Source organism: Lithobates pipiens, unplaced genomic scaffold, assembly GCF_037356315.1.
Source record: "Lithobates pipiens isolate NorthernLeopardFrog02 unplaced genomic scaffold, aLitPip1_a1.2 Scaffold_23, whole genome shotgun sequence".
Lineage (NCBI taxonomy): Eukaryota > Metazoa > Chordata > Amphibia > Anura > Ranidae > Lithobates > Lithobates pipiens.
The window spans coordinates 336,658,631-336,664,807 of NW_027507785.1; positions in this window are offsets into that span (position 1 = coordinate 336,658,631).

The window sequence follows — 6,177 nt, forward strand, 5'->3', positions numbered from 1 at the left end:
TCTATCCCGCCGATCGCTCGATCCGGAGAGTGTAGAGAGGGGGGCGTTAAAATCTCCCCTTAGCAATTTTATATTTTCTGGATGCAGAGACCCCGGAGAATAAAATGGCGGCTGCTGCAATTTTTACATCTCACGATATTTGTGCTCCTGCCTATGACATTTATATTTTCTGGACAAAATACACTAAAGTTACTGAACACAATATATTACCTGATTTTTGGGAAAATATAAAAAGATGAGGTTGCGTGTAGTAGGTAGATACCAAACATGTCACGTCTTATCATTCTCCATAGGTGGCCTTTACAGGTCATCATCATAGAGCTGAGTGAAAAGAGAGAAGGAGAGCGGCACAGAGCACACAGCCCCGCTCTATCACTACTCACACAAGAACATAACACACAGCTAACAGCACCCCCAGCTACACACTCCCCCCACCAAGGAATCTTTGGTCCCCCCACTTGCTGACCAGTTACATACCTGGTAGACATGTGCAAAAGGAAAAAATTTGTTTAGTTTCGTTTCGTTTTAATTTGTTAATTCATTAATTTCGTTTAGTTATATTTGTTAACTTCCTTAAATTCGTTTTCGGATTTCGTTTAGTTTTCTACCGAATTCGAAAAATCGGCCACATTCGAAAATATTTCAACGAAATTCGAAAATATTTCTACCGGATTCGACATTATTTCAACCACATTCGAAAATATTTTGTGACCCGACTTTAGGGCCATGTATCTCGGGGTCACTTGGTGCTAGAAACTCCAAATTTGGATATGTTGTAGTGCTAGTACTATTGTGTTGGCATACCAAATTTGGGGTTTCTAGCTATAAGTGACCCCGAGAAATGTGGCCCCAAAATCGGGTCGCAAAATGTCATTCTCTGCACTAATAACATAACATTTTGCAACCCGATTTTGGGGCCACATATCTTGGGGTCACTTATAGCTGGAAACCCCAAATTTGGTATGCAAACACAATAGTACTAGCACTACAACATATCCAAATTTAAAGTGTCTAGCACCAAGTGACCCCGAGATACATGGCCCTAAAGTCGGGTCACAAAATATTTTCGAATGCGGTTGAAATAATTTCGAATCATGTTGAATTCATTCGAATTCATTCGTTATATTTCTTTCGTATTCGTTGTAATTCGTTATTTTTTTATTCGGATGCATCCGAATGTCCTAAAGATGCAAAATTCGGCCGAATTTCGATTTGTTACGCAAACGAATTGCACAAGCCTAATACCTGATCGTACTAGCCGCTCAATTGCTATTACGTACGTCACGTCCCCGCCACCTTCCACAGCTTGCTCGGGGTCTCCCGTCCCATAGGATCAGAGTCTCCACTCTGGTAACCTCGCAGCGGTGGCGTGACATCACTTCCGGGTTACACGAATGTCATTCACGTGATTTTCAAAAAAACGAAAGTATTCAAAAATTACCGATCTTGGCGTTTGGAATGCTTTAAGTGCAGAGGGGGGATTTGGACTCTGACCCCCAGATCCTTCCATAACGAGGAATGAAAATAAATAAATAATTAAAGCAAGTGTAAAAAATAAAAAATTAATGAATAATACATTTTGTTCAAAAAGTGTTGTTGCCCCCGTGCTGGAGTGGAAAGGAGAACGCAGACGTCGGTCCCGCCCACATGCGAACAGCGATCGTCCCACACATGTGAGATATCACCGGGAGCGAATGGGCAAAACTTCCATCCCCCGACCTCCTCTGTGAATCTGAAGTGGTGACCTGCGAAGGCTGTTAAAGCTCCGCCTATGAATAGTAACTTTTATGTTGTTTGGCGCCACTCCTCGAGTCTGTACAATTTTAAAGTGTAGCATGTTTGGTATCTATTAACTCGGTGTAACATCTTTTATATTTTTCAAAGAATTGGGTTATGTATTGCGTGTTTTTTTTTGCGTTCAGATTAAAAAAAGTGTATTTCCCCCCCAACAATTTATGTTTGAGAAACCGCTGACATAAAAAATGACAACACCCACCAATTTATTCTCTAGGGCTTCTGCTTTAAAAATGACATATAATGTTATAAAACACAGATAAGGGAAGTTTTGTCAACACACAGATAGCTCCCTCTCCTGGAGATTACCCCATTGTATGAGAATCACCCCCCCCCCCCCCCCCCCCCCCCCCGGGTCATTGTATCCAAGAAGAGCGTAAACACACAATGTACACTGATCATAGCAGAGATTGTATGCAGTGTGCAAATTGCCACCTGTTTACCCAGCATGCATTGTGGCTCCATACTGTATACTTATATAGCTCTGACATATACCGCAGTGCTGTACAGAGATCACATCAGTCTCTGTACAGAGGAGCTTACACTCTAATGTCCCCTCCCCCACAGTCACATCAGTCTCTGTACAGAGGAGCTTACACTCTAATGTCCCCTCCCCCACAGTCACATCAGTCTCTGTACAGAGGAGCTTACACTCTAATGTCCCCTCCCCCCACAGTCACATCAGTCTCTGTACAGAGGAGCTTACACTCTAATGTCCCCCCCCCCCACAGTCACATCAGTCTCTGTACAGAGGAGCTTACACTCTAATGTCCCCTCCCCCCCACAGTCACATCAGTCTCTGTACAGAGGAGCTTACACTCTAATGTCCCCTCCCCCACAGTCACATCAGTCTCCGTACAGAGGAGCTTACACTCTAATGTCCCCCCACAGTCACATCAGTCTCTGTACAGAGGAGCTTACACTCTAATGTCTCCTCCCCCACAGTCACATCAGTCTCTGTACAGAGGAGCTTACACACTAATATCCCCTCCCCCCACAGTCACATCAGTCTCTGTACAGAGGAGCTTACACTCTAATGTCCCCCCCCCCCACAGTCACATCAGTCTCCGTACAGAGGAGCTTACACACTAATATCCCCTCCCCCCACAGTCACATCAGTCTCTGTACAGAGGAGCTTACACTCTAATGTCCCCTCCCCCCACAGTCACATCAGTCTCTGTACAGAGGAGCTTACACACTAATATCCCCTCCCCCCACAGTCACATCAGTCTCTGTACAGAGGAGCTTACACTCTAATGTCCCCTCCCCCCACAGTCACATCAGTCTCTGTACAGAGGAGCTTACACTCTAATGTCCCCCCTCCCCCACACAGTCACATCAGTCTCTGTACAGAGGAGCTTACACTCTAATGTCCCCTCCCCCCACAGTCACATCAGTCTCTGTACAGAGGAGCTTACACTCTAATGTCCCCTCCCCCCACAGTCACATCAGTCTCTGTACAGAGGAGCTTACACTCTAATGTCCCCCCCCCCACAGTCACATCAGTCTCTGTACAGAGGAGCTTACACTCTAATGTCCCCTCCCCCCCACAGTCACATCAGTCTCTGTACAGAGGAGCTTACACTCTAATGTCCCCTCCCCCCACAGTCACATCAGTCTCTGTACAGAGGAGCTTACACACTAATATCCCCTCCCCCCACAGTCACATCAGTCTCTGTACAGAGGAGCTTACACTCTAATGTCCCCTCCCCCCACAGTCACATCAGTCTCTGCACAGAGGAGCTTACACTCTAATGTCCCCTCCCCCCACAGTCACATCAGTCTCTGTACAGAGGAGCTTACACTCTAATGTCCCCCCCCCCACAGTCACATCAGTCTCTGTACAGAGGAGCTTACACTCTAATGTCCCCTCCCCCCCACAGTCACATCAGTCTCTGTACAGAGGAGCTTACACTCTAATGTCCCCTCCCCCCACAGTCACATCAGTCTCTGTACAGAGGAGCTTACACACTAATATCCCCTCCCCCCACAGTCACATCAGTCTCTGTACAGAGGAGCTTACACTCTAATGTCCCCTCCCCCCACAGTCACATCAGTCTCTGCACAGAGGAGCTTACACTCTAATGTCCCCTCCCCCCACAGTCACATCAGTCTCTGTACAGAGGAGCTTACACTCTAATGTCCCCTCCCCCACAGTCACATCAGTCTCTGTACAGAGGAGCTTACACTCTAATGTCCCCTCCCCCACAGTCACATCAGTCTCTGTACAGAGGAGCTTACACTCTAATGTCCCCTCCCCCCACAGTCACATCAGTCTCTGTACAGAGGAGCTTACACACTAATATCCCCTCCCCCCACAGTCACATCAGTCTCTGTACAGAGGAGCTTACACTCTAATGTCCCCTCCCCCCACAGTCACATCAGTCTCTGTACAGAGGAGCTTACACACTAATATCCCCTCCCCCCACAGTCACATCAGTCTCTGTACAGAGGAGCTTACACTCTAATGTCCCCTCCCCCCCACAGTCACATCAGTCTCTGTACAGAGGAGCTTACACTCTAATGTCCCCTCCCCCCACAGTCACATCAGTCTCTGTACAGAGGAGCTTACACTCTAATGTCCCCTCCCCCACAGTCACATCAGTCTCTGTACAGAGGAGCTTACACTCTAATGTCCCCTCCCCCCACAGTCACATCAGTCTCTGTACAGAGGAGCTTACACTCTAATGTCCCCTCCCCCCACAGTCACATCAGTCTCTGTACAGAGGAGCTTACACTCTAATGTCCCCCCCCCCCACAGTCACATCAGTCTCTGTACAGAGGAGCTTACACTCTAATATCCCCTCCCCCACAGTCACATCAGTCTCTGTACAGAGGAGCTTACACTCTAATGTCCCCTCCCCCCACAGTCACATCAGTCTCTGTACAGAGGAGCTTACACTCTAATGTCCCCTCCCCCCCACAGTCACATCAGTCTGTACAGAGGAGCTTACACTCTAATGGAGATTGTAGTACATAAATGGGGGTTGTAGTACATAGATGAAGGTTGTAGTACATAGATGGGGTTGTAGTACATAGATAGGAGTTGTAGTACATAGATGGGGGTTGTAGTACATAGATGGGAGTTGTAGTACATAGATGGGGGTTGTAGTATATAGATGGACGTTGTAGTACATAGATGGGAGTTGTAGTACATAGATGGGGGTTGTAGTATATAGATGGACGTTGTAGTACATAGATGGGAGTTGTAGTACATAGATGGGGGTTGTAGTACATAGATGGGGGTTGTAGTATATAGATGGACGTTGTAGTACATAGATGGGAGTTGTAGTACATAGATGGGGGTTGTATTACATAGATGGGAGTTGTAGTACATAGATGGGGGTTGTAGTACATAGATGGGGGTTGTAGTACATAGATGGAGGTTGTAGTACATAATAGATGGAGGTTGTAGTACATAGATGAGGGTTGTAGTATATAGATGGAGGTTGTAGTACATAGATGGGGGTTGTAGTACATAGATGGGGGTTGTAGTATATAGATGGAGGTTGTAGTACATAGATGGGGGTTGTAGTACATAGATGGGGGTTGTAGTATATAGATGGGGGTTGTAGTATATAGATGGGAGTTGTAGTACATAGATGGGGTTGTAATACATAGATGGGGGTTGTAGTATATAGATGGGGGTTGTAGTACATGGATGGGGGTTGTAGTACATAGATGGGGGTTGTAGTACATAGATAGATGGAGGTTTTAGTACATAGATGGGGGTTGTAGTACATAGATGGAGGTTGTAGTACATAATAGATGGAGGTTGTAGTACATAGATGAGGGTTGTAGTATATAGATGGGGGTTGTAGTATATAGATGGGAGTTGTAGTACATAGATGGGGTTGTAGTACATAGATGGGGGTTGTAGTATATAGATGGGGGTTGTAGTACATGGATGGGGGTTGTAGTACATAGATGGGGGTTGTAGTACATAGATAGATGGAGGTTTTAGTACATAGATGGGGGTTGTAGTACATAGATGGAGGTTGTAGTACATAATAGATGGAGGTTGTAGTACATAGATGGGGGTTGTAGTACATAGATGGAGGTTGTAGTATATAGATGGGAGTTGTAGTACATAGATGGGGTTGTAGTACATAGATGGGGGTTGTAGTATATAGATGGGGGTTGTAGTACATGGATGGGAGTTGTAGTATATAATAGATGGAAGGTTGTAGATGGGATTGGGACGGCACCTCTTTGAAGTTCACCCCTTTATATGGCTGCCCCCTGGTGGTCATATTAGAGAACTCTTTGCTCCTTCCAGGCACAGAACGTTCGGCACTTTTATTGCCACGTTTCTATTTGATAGAATCTTCCATTTTTTGGTGGCTCTTCTCTCTCCAGCTCTACTAACTTATCAGATTGTGG